General features: G+C 37.8%; 1 protein-coding gene across 4 annotated transcripts in view; it reads left to right on the top strand.

The window, feature by feature from the left end:
* The window catches only part of VGLL3 (vestigial like family member 3), a 101,442-nt gene that overhangs the window by 39,738 nt on the left and 42,574 nt on the right, over positions 1 to 19,130 (top strand). For 2 of the 4 annotated variants that reach the window (XM_082050470.1, XM_082050471.1), the window contains exons 2-3: positions 9,379 to 9,484; positions 11,292 to 11,399. The gene's annotated coding sequence lies outside the window, so the exon portion shown is untranslated. The remainder of the gene's footprint in view (positions 1 to 9,378; positions 9,485 to 11,291; positions 11,400 to 19,130) is intronic. The other 2 variants (XM_082050469.1, XM_082050472.1) reach the window with 1 other exon arrangement.

Below are 19,130 nucleotides of genomic sequence, written 5' to 3' on the forward strand. Positions count from 1 at the left end.
TGATCTTTGCCTGCAGAAATCTCAAGGATGTATGATAAAGTGCCTTTATGACTTTTTTTTACAGGCCTGTTATCTAAACACAGAGGTTCTGCTTGTGATTTATGTGTTTTTCTACACCCTAGCTGCAGTTGCTTGAGCTAATTTACATTTCTCCTCCCTGCCGTTCTTGCGCTGTTCTCACACAAATGTATCATATCATTAGGTTAGTTATGTAGAAATTCCCAGGAAGGCAACAGGCCCCTGGTGACATTCATCTACCGCACTGTTTTTGAAGAGGGGGCAAATTAACCTGTGCTGTGTCCCTTTTACTTCGATTTCACGGTCCTAGCTGTCTGAAGTTTTAGACCCTGGGGGAAAAAGGGAAAGAAGTAACGTCTAAAAATTAAGTATCATTTTGAATTTCCTCATTAGACTGACATTTTCTAACAAGGCCCAGTGCAAACAAAAATACCAGCCCCAGTTTGGTCTCCTGAGTCATATAGTTCATCTAAACCTGATTTGGCCATCAGCTGGCCTCTCTCATGACAATAAGAATATTTTAAACCATTCAAAATTATCACAGTTTTGCTTATCTGCCTACAGTTTGCCATGGTTACATGAAGAAGTAACTTCATGACACATGGTTGGCATTTCTTGCGTTTGTTTGTTTGTTCAAGCTCCAGGAGGGCTATCAGTGATATACATCTGAGAGAGGTTTGAGTTTACATCCCACTAGCCCCCAGATTGCTAATTTTAACAATATGAGTAAACTTCCCAGAGTTTCCACATTCAACATGCTTGGGGCGTGCCAGGGTGGGGGTGGCACAAGGAGGGGGGGGGGCTACAAAACAGATGAAGGTGGTTTCATTGCCATGGGAACCAGACCGCCCGTGGGGAAGGGAGCAGATCTGGTGAGCTGGGGAGGGGGCACAGAAGAGACATATTATTATGTAGCTGTACTTATTTTTCAAATTGCTTGTGACATGGAAATGTCACTGATGGAGACTTTAACTTGGAGAGGACTAGTGGTGACCTCGCTTTAAAGTGTGCAGCTCTGCACCTGCCAGGATTATCCTCACAAAGCTCCTGGCTGAAGTGTTTTTCCCAGATACATTGGTATATTAAAATTTGTGACCTTGGGGATATATGATCTTAAAACTGACAGCAGTTTCATCCATTGGGCATTTAATTGTGTGGATCCTGCCTGAAAACAGGTTCTCATGAACCTGTTTTGGTTCTCATGAAAACTAAGGTCACATTAAAGGCTGAGCTTCTTCAGCATCCACAGACATTGCTTGTGGCATCTGTGTAGCTCCAAAACCAAAATGCCCTTCTGCCCACCTTTTTTAGGACCCTTTCAGTTTCTCAAGTACTGAGATTTGGGATAGATAACTTATAAATATGACATCTTCACAGTGCAATATCTCAGTTGTGACTCAATCAACAATGCTTTCATTGCAATGAAACGAGCAAAGATTTAACTTAAGTGATTAAGTCATCATTATTATTTATGAGTCTAATCTTAAATCAGGAAGACTAAAAATCAAATAATAGTTCTAAACTTGCCTTGCATTTGCACTGATTTAGTCACTTCTCTAAAGTGGAGTTGATTTCCTTGCTTTGGCAGCCATTCAAAATGTCAATTGCAAATGAGTACAAAGCTCATATTTCCTAATGGAAATGTGCTATGGAAATATTAAGAACATTTATTTAAAAAATTATTTAATACAGTGAATGCATTTGTGCTTTTTTTTGTTTTGTTTTTTTAGCAATATATTAGATAATGGTGAATCACAGAATCACCCAAAAGAGCATTTACTAGTGAAAGAGTATTCACTTGATATAAAAAACCAACTAAAATATACAAAAACATTCGAAATTAATATCAAGTCAATAAAACTTTTAAAAGTGTTTTGAAATTGCAACTCTTTTGCTATTCTTCTACACCAAAGGAAACATTACATGTGATTGGTAAACACACATATCTGTCTATTTTTTGGAGTTACAAGACCTTACTGCAATTTTTAGAGTAAAAAAGAAAAATTAAGTTCTGCTGAAATAATTTACCAATTAGTTCATAATGCTGTATGAGCTGAGCATTGAAACAACTTCATTGAACAAATATTCTTTACACCTACAATTGGAGCTACTGCTGCCAAAATCTGAAATACCTCTTCAATAAACTTTCAGTTTGCTTAATGATTTCTCCCTGTTGGTCTTGTAGCTTGGCCTTCTTATAACTTCAGCACAAACATGAACTACCTAAGACATTAAATGTTAAGTCTTGAGAAATTTAATAAGTTGTAGCAAATTTAGAGCTTAATGTACATTTTCTTGCTTTAAATTTGATTTTAAATAGTCTTGGTTTATGAGACATATAAAAGATCATACGATTTTTTTAAATGAACTTATACACCTTTTGGAATGCTGATTTATCTGGTTTTGCACTTCATTATATCCACAGATTTCCAATAGTACTGAACTGGGCCACGTGTATTCTCCAAAACAGACTTTTCAGTGAATATTGTATTAATTATATCTATTTAAATACAAATAAAGTAATTGTTAATAGGGGGAAATGATTTCAAGTTTTCAGTTGGACTAATAAAACCAGACGATAGCTTTCCAAGTTACATGGAAGAGCTTTTCAGCCAAGGACACAACTCAAAACTAAAGACTTGTGACAAAATTACGTGATTATACTTGGAGTTTGCTTAACTGTTTTGTATATTGCTAAAGGCCATTTACTCTGACAAGAAATGTAAAATAAACCAGTAATAAACCAAAACAGGAGGTAGGCTACAGTTCCCTTTCCTTTTTTGACACTTTGGCAAGGTAAGGGGTGGTTTGTAGACTACTGAAATTCAAAGGGCTGGTCACACATGGAAAAGCATTTTTAGTTAAGAAAATTCTTCATGTTTAAGTGTCTCAGTGTGTAATGAAAGTTCTTCTCAATTATATATTTTATTGTAACTAACTAGTAGTATGTGCAGTCTGTGTCATATATTCAGCATTAACTCTTCCTTTTCAAATGAACCTTTTTTTTTTTCCCCTTTTCTAGTTCTATAATACAGTAAAACATTTGCCATGAGGATACATATGTCTGTTACATATACCTTTTATAATACAGTCCACTTCCTTGCTAGAGGCAGACCTTGACAATTAAATACTGACCAGATAATATATTTGCTTTTATAATCCCTGAAGTTTATTGCTGTCTGCACTGGACTGTGACCGCTTTGATCAAGGAGAAATAAATTTTTACTTTCTAATTCAGATTTTTTTTTAATTTACTGATTACCTTTTTTTTCTAGCTGCTTTCCTTTAGAAAAATAAATTTGTTTATTAAATGACTGGAAAAATTATTTCTAAGTTGACTTTGTTTCAGATGCGATGGACAGAGCTGGGTCAATGTTGGATCACACCCTCCAAACCTCTTCTGAAATAACACGGTGTCAGGGTTTACCCCGAGCTATCAGTATAACCATGATAGCCGCTCACTCACCCCCCTCCCCACCCTACAAATAGGGGAGGGAATCAAAAGGGAAGGGAGAAACTTGGATTGAGATAAACACAGTTTAATAAAATAACAAAATACTAAGACACTACTAGCAAATATATATATACATATATATGTATATATATATATTTTTATATAATAGAATATAATATAAAATAAAAGATACTCAATACAATTCCTCATGAACTCTGTCCACACCAAGCAGCTAGTCCCAGGAAACAGCACTCAGTCTCAATAACCAGTCCGAGAGAGACAAAAAGGAATAAGGCAGAAAAGGCCAGAGGCCCCTGCAAAATGGCAAAATGACAAAAAGGCCGACCTAAACATCTCGAACAGAACTCCCCCAGCTCCAACAAAAAGAGCAAAGAAAAGAGAATGTGAGAGAGACCAGAAGATCCGGACTCTCCTTAAATATGCAGCATGATGCCAATGGGATGGAATGCTCTTATTGATCAGTCTGGATGTCAGTCAAGCTCTGCCCCATCCATGTTCCCCTTCCTCGATGCCTCACACCTGTGGGCCGAGAGCTCAGAATGTCCTTGCCTTTCAGACCAGAGCAATTAAAAATACTAATTCTGTCCTGGGATGTTATCTTCTTGTTCTCAAACTGAGTCCAAATTATGACCATGCTAGCTATGAAAAAAGAAAGGTTTCTAACTGCATGAAGAAAATTAACCCATTTTCAGTGAAATGAGCACACAAGGGTTTTGTTACCAGTTGACCATTTGGTGACCACTTCATAGAAGACAAAACAGGGAAAACAGGGAAGTCCTCTGCTGCTTTGCACTTGATCACACAGAATATTGTCCATCAGTTGACAAAAAATTGACAGGCTGTGACAATAGTAAATGTTTTTTGTTAGAGCTGAAAACACAGAAGCTTCAGTGAGGTTTTATGCTTTAGATCAGCAGGGAATTTAGCCTATGATTTACAGAAATTCTAGTTTTTAAAAGTGTCAGTAATCCCATTCATAAATTTAGTTGTAAAAATAATTTGGTAGTGTGAAATAATGTGAAAAATATTTGTCACTTGCTTTTTTACTTCCTCGGAATTTTATAAGTAATCTCTCTTTGCCAAGATGGCCATGTGATTGAGTACAGGATAATTTATTGATTTCACAGCATTTTTTTTTCCAAAAGAACAACTTCTATATCAAATTTTTAAAGAGGGAGGAAAATGTATGCCATAGTTTTCACAACTGCTTAAAAATCATCAGAATTTTTAATCTGCTAATGAGATACTGAAATAGATTAATGCTGTTAGAAGAGCTCAAACAGATGTAAGAAGTTTTGTAATGTAAAAAGTCATCCTAATCTCTAAGCAGAGCAAAACAGCAACTTTATTTAAAATGCAAGACTAAAGAGATTTATTTAAAATATATTGATGGAGTAAATCTCAATGAGAGATTCGACTCATTTGTGTGTGCATTTTAATGGTGTTTGTTTTTATTTGTGCCAAAAAAAGGACAATAAAAGGAGTAAAATGGTGTCTGAATGTTGGAAGAAATAGAAAAATGAAGTAGTATTTAGCAGAATATAGAATAATAGACTCTAGACATGTTAATTGACAATATCTTGTCAATTTTTATATTGTGGCTTGTTCCATTCTTTTGACACTTACTCTTCTCTAAGCAGTTCCTATGTTTTTACCTCAGCTATGTTATCTTTTTTTTTGTTTGCATTAATTCACTTAGTCATCTAACTAATTTTAAAATTAAATTGGTTTGGTTTAAAATTGCTAATAAATAGTGGAAACAAACAAACACTCTCCCTCCCCAACCCCCAAACCAATTGACCAAACAACTAACAACAATAACAAAACAAACAAACAAACAAACCCCCCACCACCACCAAACAACAAAACAAAGCAAACCTCCCCCCCAAAAAAACCCAAAAAACCCCAAGCCAACAGGAAAACATTTTATTTCTTAACAGCCAGTTCTGTTAATACATTGTTTTCACCATATCTTTCCATTTGTTTTTAATTACTAAGTACATTTCCCTGAAAAACACAATCTTCTGTGGGTTAAGGGTTCTTCTACTCCCAATGCTTCTTTCTTTCAAGCAGACATACTTCACTGTTTCTGGCAACCAGATTATCTTTCAAACAGCGCATGGTAATGTTGCAAACAGTGAACACTGACTTGAAGTGAGAAACAAGCAAGCTTTTGAGAAACACAAAACCTGGATCAGATCTTAAGGTCATGTAAACTGGGATAGTTCTGTCTTGAGCTAGGCTTCCAGTTTTCCACTATCTGAGGATCTCCTTATGTAAATGTCTTCAATAACCATTAAGATAGGTGAAAACTGAAATTACATAGTGGTAGAATCTCTGTAAATAATAAAATTTCAAGCCTGCCATACAGCATTCCTTTGGCTTTTGTGGTTGACTTTGTGCATATAATATAAATATAACGAGTGTATGAGATGGGTTTCAATGAGAGGAATATCTGTATTGCATGAATTAACAGTAGTTGTATCAGGGCTGGATGAATTCTTGATCTAAATGGGAATGCTGCTCAGCTGCACAGATGTGACCACATCATATGTGAGGGGAAGGTACATTTTACTCAATGGTGCTAATAAGTCTGGAAGGGAGAATTAAAACATCTTCATTCATCTATGAGTAATATTTTCCACGTAACTTTATTCATGGTTTATGTTCTATCTCAGACTTTCAGATGGTAATGTTGCAGACTGAGCTTTCTCCTAAACCCGACAAAAAAAAAAAAAAAAAAAAGCAGTAAAATATATACTTCCAAAAATCTTTCTTTTGAATGTGTTCCTTCCTTAGGAATTGTGTTAATTATGTGCTAACATAGCCATAATTTTTCAGTACAAAATGTTAAGCGGCATTAGGCAATGTTAGGCAGCTGGCTTCCCTGGCTTGTTTCCACTTCTGTGGTGCAGACCTTGTCCCTGTCTTCCAAGCTGTGCTGGCACAACTGTTTGTGGGACAATCCTGTGAATGAGATCAGGGGCTGTCTGCATTAAAAAAAATGCAAAAGATATTATCATCTGAAATTGTCACCTCACCAAATACTACCAGTGCCATAGCCGGGCCATGCTTCAACAGGTACAGGAACCTCACTTAACAAAATAGTCCTACTAAGGACAATTCAGGACAGACCAGCCACATCAAGCTTTTATTCTTTATTGGCATCTAGTTCATTTATATTAAAAGCTGTCTAGATAGCTGGGAATGCTGGGAATCCTGTATGCTAATTGCCTTTAAAAAGAAATGCATCAGAGCCACTGGGGGATTTCTGTTATATTTTTAGATTATTCCTATAAATTATGAGGTTATCAAATGTGAATGTGAAATTGTCAGGCATATGCTCAGATGTCATCTTCCTAAGCTATGCAATTACTCAGAGTGTCATCTCAGTCTTCAAGCAACCAGAAACTTCTGTTCTACATAAAACATCATCAAGGTGTTAGAAAGCCTTTGGCAATAGAACACAATTAAAATACCTCAAGCAGTGAAATCCATTAATATAAAAGAGGCTAAGTTTGAGAGAAATAGTTAGGATGTGTCTGCTTGACAGTGAGAGCAGCACCAAGCCCTCGAGGTTTAAATCACCCTGCTGAGAAGATGGGCTCTCTGCATTGTAATGGCTGCAGTACAGTGCCTGAGCTGCTACGCTTAAAATTATTTGGACATCTCTGTGCTACACTTCAGTGACTACAGGTAGCAATGGTCCTCCTTTTGGGAGGGCAAATCACATCAAGGGACGAATAGCACAACACAATTCAGACATTTACATCACCAGCTTCAAACTCAGTTGTGCTAGATTCACTGTCCTTTTCTACTACTGACTCCCTCTGGTACCATGGCTGAGACCTTATAGCCCACCTGTACGGATGCATACAGTTTGAGCAGCTTGGATGCAAGCCACCTCTGATTGGGAAGTCAGTGAAGCTGCTCTAACGTGTTCTGCAGGACCAATAAAACCAAGGAAACATTCCCACAACCCACAATTAACCTTATCCTTTGAGATCAAGAATTCCCTGTCAACATGCTGTGTTACAAAAAACAAATTATACAGGCTGCTTCTCAGCATTTATACATTACTTTTACAGTAAATGTGTAGAAACAATGAAGTTTTCATCTTTTCAGCATGAAAAAGATGAGATACACTGCATTGTAGTGAAACAGTTTTACTCCTAGACACTTTGCTAAACCATCTTCACAGATGATTTTTTAAAGCAATAGTTAAATGTTCAGAATGGTATCCAGACATTTAAAATTCACATACAAAAATTATGTGATGGAAATTTTCACTTCACTGTTACTGCATTAACACTGCATCAAGTTTATATTATGCACATAAAGAAAACATCTGAATTTTCTAATTATGGTAGCTTTAACAAACACCAGCTTCGAATCATGACTTTCTCTGTATCCTTAGAAGTACAGAATACACAACTGCAAGATGTTTCCACATGCCACTTTTCTGATGTGTATGGGACCTGACCCCAAATAAGTATCTCTATGCGGATAAAGGTAGGGTCTGTATACACTTAATTCTTGAACTCTACTGAAATTACCAACTGTGAGGATTTCTGAAATGGCAACATCCCATAATTGGGAAGAGAACAATTTATTTCATGTAAACGTGTGAAGAGCTTACAGATGAAAATCACTCTCAGTCATTACTTGCATGGCATGGCCTTGAAAGGATTATCAATTTGATTTCTTTCTGCATCATAACTGAATTACTCGTCTCTCAATTAATGTATTGTGACCTGAGGAAAATGGTGGACCATGTTTCACTGTTGTCCCACCTTATGAGTCTGTGCTTTTCAAGATGGCAACATCTCTTTCTATCACAACAGTTATGAAAGAGTAGAGCTATCAGTGGTGCTGTCCAGATGTACATTTCACAGTCTTGTCCAAGCAAACTAGAGCTATATATCCCTGTCTAGTGAAACTGTATCTTCTAACTTAGCATTTTTCCTTTCATTTTTCTGCCAGAGGGTCTGTCTGCTGGGGGCAATCAATTTAGTGTTGAAAATTATCAATCTAGCAATCATAATTGTACCCATAAAGCTTCCCCATGTCAGCCTCTGTCCTTAACTGAAAAATATGTCTTCATATATAAAAGGTATGAATTTGTGTACCAGGTACTTTAATGAAATCTACTTATAATATGTGCTGTACTTCCATTTCAGAAGTTTTTATGATTTGATCAAGTACCTCGTCAGAGTCTCTGGCATGATTTATTAGCTGGTTAATATTCATAAGGGTATTTTCCTTTGAGTACTCACAGGCTTTCTCATTAATACCAGTACAACTATCACAATAGAAATTACACACCAGATGACACTTGCCAAAACCATCTTGCACTCCATAATGTAGCCTGGCATCCTGCAGGTCTCCACACTCTCACAGAGCTCTGAACGCTGCCTCTTCCATCACAGTTCCTTGTGCCCCCCGACTGAGTGCTCATATCACCAGTCATACTCTGCAAACTGCTTTGTACTGGTCACCACACAGGTTTTAGCTCTCTTAGATTTCTCAAGTAATTCTTACCCGCCTATTCTCATTTGAACTAAATAGAAGCCTTTTATTTGTAAAGTTTGAAGACTGACTTGCTAAATAAACAGTATTATAAATGAATGCTTGAAATAATGTGACAAACAATTATCTGAATGGCTCAAAACTTCTTTTGCAATCTGTATGTAATGTGTGTGTGACATAGCATCTTCAGCATCAGTGAAGAAGGTTTCTGTTTGCTTAGAGGATCTCACTGTTTGTCCTAAAATAAACTTGGGGAAAAAGTCTCAATTTCCCACATGTTTCTGGAAATCTGCATTTGTTACACTCCTGCATCTTCTTTATCCTGTACCACTTTCTCACAGAGCCCTTTCTTGCAGGTTGCCCTTTGAAATACGGAGACCAGGCCACCTGCAGCAATGGAGTTCCCCTCTTCTCAACCTGATTAGGGGCAGGAGTAAGGAGGAGGAAAAAATATCCTGCCAGGTAATCTCTGTGAATTATAACTTCATTAATGCACATTATGTCTTTAGATTGTCTGAAATCTGTTGCTTTAGTTTTAACTGTATAAACAACAACTTGTATATTCTTGGATTTGTGAAAGTGAATAGGAAACTGCTACACATGGTTGAAAACGTGTCATCTCCATTTTCTGCTTGGATAATTTCACTTTGGAAATAAGACTGGTGGGTGCTAAGCAAATGCAGCAGAGGAGAGGATGGTGGGCAGAGCATGAATATTTCGTCATTACATCCTGGAATCTATGGTCGTGAACCCTGAATCACAGTTAACTGGATGGTAACTGGAAACGTGCTGTTGACCAAACAGCTGATGCATGGTGGGGCAGCATTAAAAATGTTATTACTGGAGAGCATTAGACACACAAGTGTACACAGGACCTAGCCTCCAGAAGACCTCAGGCTGGAGGAAAGTTTGGTGAAGGTAGCCCCTTTCCAGCTTCTTTTCGGGTGGTCTCCATGCAGGCAGGAAGCAAGCTAGCAGCAGAACTGCTGTGTCTATGAAGCAAATCATTGCTTCAGTCACAAGCCAGATATATCTGAGCAGACCTATGGAAGTATTACAGGTACTGAGTGTATCCACAGTAGATCATGATTTTCTAGGTCTGCATGGCAGACACAAGCTTTTTCATGAAAGAAGCCACTTCACACCCTAAGTGGCCCTGTGTTTGCAAAAGCCAGTCCGTAGATGGCTGTATGTGTATACTTCTTCCCACATTAAAAGGCAGCTGTGTTCCGTTCCCAAAGGACGGCTGAGTTCTTATGGATTGGAAAAATCAGCTGTGAAATGACTAAGAAAAATTTAGTGTCATTTCCAAAGCGAAAAATACAAGCATGCTTACATAGTAATGGGAGACTGAACTAAGCACTTCTTTCTGCTGTAAACAACTATCAGCAGAGTTGCATTTTGACAGGGAAGTCTGTTGTCTGACTTCAACAACTCATTGTGGGGAACCCTTCCTTTTCTTAAAGAATGTTTTCTTACAATTAGGCTAAAATTGATTAGGTTATGATTAGCTGTATCCAAATACAGCTTGCCATTTAGCATGAGTCAGCAAGGTACAGACTCTTGCACTCCCTCACAAACAGATGCAATGTGTCATTGTCATCAGGTAAATAAGGCACACGCACACCACAGTAAGGCAAGATTCCTGAGTTAATTTTGAATCTGCAATTGGTGTTCTGGTTGACTTTTTGAGAAACTTCTTCACATTTCTTGGATTCAGTAAATCTGAGAGTGGTAACATGTCATAGACTTTAATCTTGAAGATTTAAATGCTATTTGTTCCCCCAAATCTTTCGACATCTTTGTTTTCATGCAGTAAATGTATTAGCTAATTTCTTTAAAACCACAGCCAGCTGACTGGTTTTATTCATGTCAATGTTAGTTACTTGCTTGACTTTTAACATGGCTTGTTACTCTTATAACTGATGTCTTATTATGTGCACTTTGCCTGAATTCTTTTCCTGAAATTGCCATTAGTACTTAGGTAATAAAAGCATAGCAACCTGTACATCACATCACTCAAGAATCTAGCTGTCAGGGTTTTTATCCTTAGTAGCTTTTGTACAGGTAAAACCTGCAACATCTTAGAGGCTTTTATCAAAGATTAGCCTATTGTAGAATGTATTTTATATACCAGAAATTGTACTGTATAACATTTGGAATGGTATTGCGGTGTCATAACATTCTATCAGCATGTAGATACTGAAGTAAAAAACAACTGATTCTGACTTTGCTCTTTGTACTGGTATAACTCCATTGTTTCAAACAGACAAGTGAAATCCAGAGTTGGGTCCAGTGGAGTTGCACAGATGAGCTGGTGGTCTAAGCAGAAGCTTTTGGACTTTGTTGGAAAGTATAAACATTCTTAATTCTGCAGGTAAATTTTAATTTATCTTCCTAGCCCTGTCAATAAATGTATTGCAGTTTTGATGTTTGTAGCCCCCAAGTCTTTTATCTGGCAGTGTTATTTGCTTCCATGTATGTTTCCAAGTGTCCTACTCTCCAGCACCAGGAGAGTAATGAGCAGAACAGTGTCAAGCATCACTTGCAGTGGGACTCTGCTGCTTTCATGATATTACTGCTGCTCACATACCTTTTCCCAAATTAGCTTTAAACTAGCTGCTTGGATCCCTCTAAGAAAATAGCTGCGGCTTCACAGAATACAGTAGAGCTGCCGGAGAGGTTTGGTACCTATCCAGACCATCAGTCTGTGCTGAGATCCATGTTGCTGTAGCTACACAACTGTCAGCAACTGACCTGCTTAAATTAAAGCCACTTTGAGACGAGTTATTCAAGCTGCAGTCAATACTTTTTGTTAAGGGCAGAGGAACTCTCAGGTCCAAGAGATTTTTGTTGCCATGCAAAGCACATTATCAATCTGTTCATACATTTCTGTGTAATTATTTGCATCATTTCCTGTCTATATTACCACTAGTGTAAGTCTGAGTTAATGAAATGATTATATATTGGCAACTGTTCAAAGTTATTAATTTTTTAGAAATATAAAAGTTTGCTTACCTAAACAAATTTTTATTTTGCAAAGATTTGTGAAGTCTGATGTAATCCATTTTTAGATACTGTTACTCCTCTGTGGTAGCTAAGACCAAATGGGTGCCTGTTTAATGCTTTATGAAGTTTTATAGCCAATTGAAATTACAATATACATATAATTCTCAGAAAGATCAAATAAGATGAATCTGAAAGTATTTCCCTGTAACTACTCTGTACACCCAGCTTTCGATCTTTTTTGTTGTTGTTACAGTTACAAATCTTTGCAGGCCCATATCATGGGACTGTGGTACTGTATTAGTGCTGTGCTGTATTTCAACTGCACTTTCTGCACTGGATGTCCTGATAATGACTTCCTTGATTATCCTTAATTGAAAGCACTGCCAATTTAATGAGTTTCCTGCTGGCTATTTTGGCCAACCAACCTAGCCTCCTCCTTGCATCTCCAGTGCTCACGGCTCTGTTCTCTACTGAATGAACAAATAATGCAGCTATAAGGGTTGTGAAGCATTGGAGAATCTCCCTTCTCCTCTGCCCCTGCGAGCAGTAACAGCCCTTGGCTGAACCAGTACAGTGGTTCCTGCAGCACAAGGTGTGCGACTGAGATTACTACCCCATTCCCATGTTCATTTCTTGGTTCAAGTTCGCTTTACTCAGCATTCAAGGCATATTAGAGGAATCAGGAATAGCTTAGGTAGCCAGGTCCACATCTTGTAATTGATGTGGTGATAAGAATTTAAGAGATTGCCTGCTAGCTCAGACTAGTTGTGCCTTGTACAGGACAATCAGCATGGCTGTTTGGGGAGAACACGAGACTGTCCACATCCTGCTGTCCATTCCCTTCCTACTACCCTAGAGCCAAAATTTTTGGATTAGTGATATCAGGTGAACATTCATGTCTATTCCTCTTGGTATCCATTTATAGATCTGACATCCACAGCTGTGTGTGGCTGCTTTTTGAACCTATTGATACTCTCTGCTTCCAAAAACTATCATGGTGAGTCTGGCAGGGAAAAAAATAACTTTAAAATACCAGAGTCACACAAAGATAAGCGAGGTTTTGAGTGTTTTAGGAATGGTAATTTCTACCATAGATATAATCTGTCAATATTTTGACATTTTACTGTAGCACATAGGTGCACAAACCATGAAATCAGCAAAGCAGAGTAATACTTTCACCTGTCATAAGACACTGAAAAACAAGAAAGGCAGTTGTGGGTCAGATCAAAGGTACAACTAATACTGGGTTTGATCCAGTCTCTCCTTTCCCACACTGGCCTTGATGCTCAAGGTAGATTGTAAGCAAGCTTTGATTTGCAACTCAAAGACATCCTGATCCAAAAGTGGTGGTGTTTGGGTTTAGTAGCAGCTTCTGGATTTTTCTTTCATGAAATTATCCAATTGCTTTCTGAATCCTTACAGTTTGGGCATCCATGACACCTTGTAACAGCATGTTCTCTCCATAGGAATTCTGAAGCTCAAATATTTGCATTGAGTTGTTATGAACTCCTTCCATTTTTTGGGGAATTTTATAGACAAACCCATCATTATTTTGAATAGCAAATTCAAAGCATGTTTATGAGCTGTGAACAGAAAGAGGAAATTTTCCTTTTAATTTATTAATTTGATTTTTTTAGTAATACTATTGACATGACATGCATGGGCTCACTGTCTGAATTCTGACTATAATAGTAATAATAAAACACAATCAGAACAAAGTACGGTGTATGGTTCCAAGCTTATATGCAAGTTATATCAGTCATACAGCTATAGGCATACGTAGCTTTACCTTTACATTTATGTCTAATTAAAGGTCATTTTTATAGGCACAGAAGCTTGTTTGGTTGGATGCAAAGGTAGACTAGTGCATTAAACCTCTAAAAACAACAGTCCTAATTCTGCCAGACCCTTGAGAATATGCTGCACTTTAAACGAGGCTTCTTTTCTGCTGCAGCCCATAGTAGTGTTTATCCCAGAAATCCAGCCTTGAGCCTTTGGCCCCAGTGCTGAACTGGGGCCTGTCAATGAAACTGGGATGGTGGAGAAGTGTGGAGAAGGTTTGTAAACAGCTGAAGTGGAACCTTCTGGGTCTTATGTGTTCCATAACCAGTTCAAACAGGGCAATGACTGAAGATCCCAGATGTCAGAATTACACAACGGCTCCTTCAGAAAAGCAGATTTAAGTTTTCAGTGGGCTTTATAATAAATAACATGGACAGAATGTTCACCCACAGATAGTTAAGTGTTTGCTTTGCTAGTACTACTCACCCACCATTAGCTCTCAGCTCATCCTTTCATAGCGGGAGAGATGGATCTAGAATTCTTCTTCATGCCTAATGCATGTTTTTACACTACCCTTATGTTATTGTGTGTGGGTTGTGCATAGCAGACTTAATGCAGCAATTTTTAGTCCTGCATCAATTTAGTGCCTTTTTTTGCTCTCAAAGAAATTTTATACTGAGTGCAAAGTTTGAGGCTTTTTTCCACCTGGACGAAGGTTGAGGACTTTGAATGAAAAGAGGGTTTATTTTGAACCTAACAGGAGTTTAGTATTTTCTATTAGTAACTGTAGCTTCATATCCAGCAGTGTTCAAATGCATCTGATGTGTTTCAGCCACCTACCATGGTGTGTGGAAAGCTGCACCCACTTCTCCCCTCCTCTGAAGGGAGTCAAGACTCTGAGTTCAAACATCAACTCTTGTACTGGAGCTGTTTAAAGAAGCTCATGCCAGGTAATCTGGTTTTACATTTTCAACATTTTTAAAGTTTTCCTATGAAGTTCTGCACATTTAGTGTTTCTAGTGGACTGTGAGGTCAGGATTCTTCTGCATGGCACTTGTACTTGGCAGGGTATTCTTTTCTACCATGTTATGAGGTTATAACAGTACTGCTACTTGTTTTACTGTCTTGCAATGAATGAGTTTAAAATCTCCCGTCTTTTTAAAAAGAAAGTTGGTTTGATCCTGAGGAATAATTTAAAAGGAGCAACACTGATCTGTTTGTTCTTATTTTGGTTAAGACTACTGCTTTGGTTTGTTTAAAAATCGAAACCACAGTGAACTATTGTTAACATGGATTCACATAGTCTCTGTCACCAGTTTAGTTGAATAGCTTTACTTTTCATACAAGGCAGAAAGAAGGCTGCAGCTCTGCCATCCCTTTAAATTCAAGCTGCCATGTCCTCAGATCTCACGGTGCTGGGCCTACTTAAAAGTAGAGTACTTCTGGTTCTGAATACTGTAGGACAAAGAACTTCACCTGGTATTCCTTGCAAGGCTCAATTTGCCTCTGATGCATCATGAATTCTCTCATTATCATGCACAAGACCCTTTGGTTTTGATGCTTCCTGTATGCTTAGACCACCTTCAGACTGCTTGGAAGGTTTTGGCAGTCAGGACTTAGCCAAGTACTGTCTGACCTCTTTTGTTTTGTATTTCTCACTGGCCTTTCCCTCCACCTCTTTGACTCTTTCTGTCATTTATCATCAGTATGCTGATCTGTGCCCATGTGTGCTAATGGCTTTACCCAGTGTTTTCATCTAACTGTAGTGAAAAGATGAAAGTTAGTCAGGGTGTGAAAGCTCTCCTCACACCTCAGTTTTTTCCTTTCCTTACCGCTGCCACCCTAAGATAGATAATAATGCCAACCTTCAAAAAGCTATCTACCAGTAAAAAAAACTTCTGCTGACAAGGTCTGTAACTGTCAATTGGTCTCCACTGGAGTATTCTAAGAGGATTTAAATGTGGGGTTTTTTTTCCTATCGAGGTTTGGTTAGTAAGGCTTGACACAATACTTTCGTTAATGAAGCATCTGATTGTTCCATGGACTGTTTGTTTTTCATATTGTACTCAATGAATAGTGTAAAATTCTAAAAAATGAGAGGACACATCAGATGCTGATTTGAATTTATTATAAATTGCAATTAGTAGTCATATTGCCTTGCCTTATTTTAACAGAGAACATGAGAATATAGCAGGAATACAAGTTCTGTTTCTGCAAGTGTGAGGAAACAATTAAATGACAATTTTCTGGGTGACTTTTTCACCTTCTATGTTTGTTCAGCTGTACAACACACTGCTGTCCCTTTAACACCCTGGACTTGGAAAAGTAAGAGCAGAAGAATCATACAGCTGTCTCTAGCTAGCAACAAATGTTGACATGACAGAACATGAGAAAACCAGCTAGCTAGGGTCAGATTCTGCAGTATTCAAGCAAAAAAGGTGCTTGCAGTAATTCCTTCAGAGGCTTTCTGCATGCAGGGTCTTTAACCACTTTGCTGGTGTGTGTTGGTGTGAGACAACATTTGTGGTTCTTCAGGGATTACCGAGTCCTACTCCATGCCCATGCATCAGAAGAATCAATGTGGCAGGGTGAAATCTGCTCCATAGATTTCACAGGGCAAAGTCAGAATGAGCCTCTGTGGCCCGTTGAAGTTCACATTTTTAGTATATGGAAGAGCTTCCATTTATTACAACATCAACATCTTCTACTGCATCTTTAAAGTAGCCTCTACACAGTCATATCAATTGAATTGAATTTTTCACTTATTTGGGGATTGAGTTTGGGATTGAATTGAATCTGTCAGTCATCTGGAGATGATGCAGAGGATGGGAACAGTGAATTGCAGGGCTGGTGATGCACTTCCATGTCTCTATTGTGTCAATATGTTTTGTGCTTCAAGCAAAATCAATGTTTGTATTAGTGGAGATGAAAAGTTGTTAATCAGTATTTAGCACAGCCCAATATTTGAGCCTGGGTGAGAGTTACCTAAGCTATCCTGGCTGCTAACAGGCAAACCACAAACTCTGTTTTCAACAAACTTTTAGGCATTCTATCATCTCTGTTTCCTACTTCAAATTGGAGCTAATAATTTAAAAGCAATATGTATATATATATTTTTTTTTTCTTTTTTTTTTCCTGCTTCCCCCCTGCTTCCCCATTCCTCTGTATGGAGTTCTCTTCAGTGTCCCTGATGCAGGAGCATGAAATGTTTTTTTATAAACAGATGGGTTCACCTTAGCACTATAGTATACTGATGGCCGCTGCTTTAGTCAGGTAGCCAGGACCTTCTTCTCTGGAGGAGACTGATGACAGCAGATGATGCTGGTGAAAGCCTGAAAGGATTGAGAAATATGATTAATTGCCCATTCTGCTCTCTCCCATATTATGCCTTTTTTTCTCAGACTCTTTTGGTAGGGGAAAGGCTGTAGTATAGAAGGAATAAGCTAATTTATCACACTTTTTTCAACAGTTTCTGTTGGCAAGGTCCAGAGGGTCCCTACACAAAAACTAAAAAGATATTCTTGCTCTAACTGAACTGGCAGAATTTCTTTGCTGGAGTAGATATGCCTGTAGGGTCTAGTTCACTTTTATTTTGGACAGAAATTGCCTCTTCATGCTGGGTTAATTCAAATGTTCCCAATTGTTTTGAATGCATAGTCCTTATACTGAGTGTATCCCCTTCCATCTCCTTTTCAAATGGGAGGACCCTACACCGGGACAAGTAAACTGAGTTTGTCACATTACTTAGCTTTCTGGTGATAAAGTAATTTATCATGACCTTTGTTTCATAGTTTTTCTCTTGTGGAGAGAGCAGCTTAATATAACTGCAAGAATGACTGGATTGTGGTAAGGAGAATGTAGAGTTTGCACCAAAGAGTATTTTGAAAGTGTTGACTTTTCCAAGAGCTCCTAAAGGTAGTGGGAACTTACTTAATGATTTAAAAGTTGGGCTGGGAGTCTGGTCTAAGTTAACACAGAAATTGGTCTTACATATATCTGCCTGCTCTCTAGCTGATAAGGTTGTCTTCAGTTGTACCTGAACATACAGCTTAAAACCATCTGGTAGTGTGACAGCCCAGAACTCAGCATAATCTACTGTCTGAATATTTACACAGGGTGAAGGTGTTGGGAGAGAAATGGGGATGGAGAAGCAAATTTAGTGGCTCCCAATGAAGATGACCTTGTTGCAGTGATGCTGATGGTGGTGCCTGGTGTAACTAATAAAAAAGCAATTTGAGTTTGTTCACACAATCTGTCATTAACACCTTTGGATTGCAGTTGCATGTCTTAAGTGTGGTAGCTAGTGTGATTTATTCTAATTGTTTTCAGACTTGGAGACTTCATAAGACATTGTCACAAATACTAGCAACAGCAACAGTTTAATTTCAGTGTTTAAGCTCATCCCCCAGGCAGATTAAAGCTGACACTCCAATGCGAAGAAAGGTCTATAAGGTATGGCTATTTTTCCAAAGTAGCTGACCATCCAACAAAATAACACGAAATATTATTACCGCTAACTACCCCTCCAATCTGGGGTTTATTCAGTGATCTTTGAATTCAAAATATAGTCTCATTTTGACTCCAAATAATGTAATTCCTGTCATCTGCAATAATTTTCTAGGAAGATACAGTCTCATTCAGTTAGCATGGTAAGCAGTCCTATTTTGTGAACTGTTTTTTATTTTGAAGGCTGAACTTTCATCTAAATTATAAGACATACATGAAAATGACATTCTCTACTTATCAGCATGTAGAAGGTTTTTCTTCCATAATTCAGGTGAAATAAAAATAGAAGTAAGGTAAGAGATGTGACAGAATTAATGTAGTACATAACTCTGGAGGCATCGCTATCTGGCAGAACAAATCCTAATGAAATCATCATTCAAAGGAAACCTTGCTTCAAGTTACAGAATGAATATGGAAATGATAGATTAATATGCTTAAAAGAAAAGTAGATTAATAGGCAGAAGGCATGATGGAATAAAATTCAGCTAATTTGGGTAGTTTGCAATTAATTTTCTACTTATAAATCCATATTATAGATGCCTAGCAGAGACTTGGTATTTTCCCCTGGCTTTCCATCAGTAAGATATCACTGTGGATTTCTCTGCTCTGATTGATAAGATAACACTGATTATCCTGTAGCAACTACTCCCTGGCAATCTGGCATATCCATATTACTCACTTTTAATCAGATAAAATATATTCTTCAGCACCTGCTCTCATCCTCAGTAGGCTTTCTTCAAACTTAGATGAATGTTACTAAGAACTGATTTAAGCCCAGTGTGGTAATAAAGATATCCCTGTTAAAAAATAG

The sequence above is a fragment of the Streptopelia decaocto genome (assembly GCF_964273445.1).
Source record: "Streptopelia decaocto genome assembly, chromosome: 1".
Lineage (NCBI taxonomy): Eukaryota > Metazoa > Chordata > Aves > Columbiformes > Columbidae > Streptopelia > Streptopelia decaocto.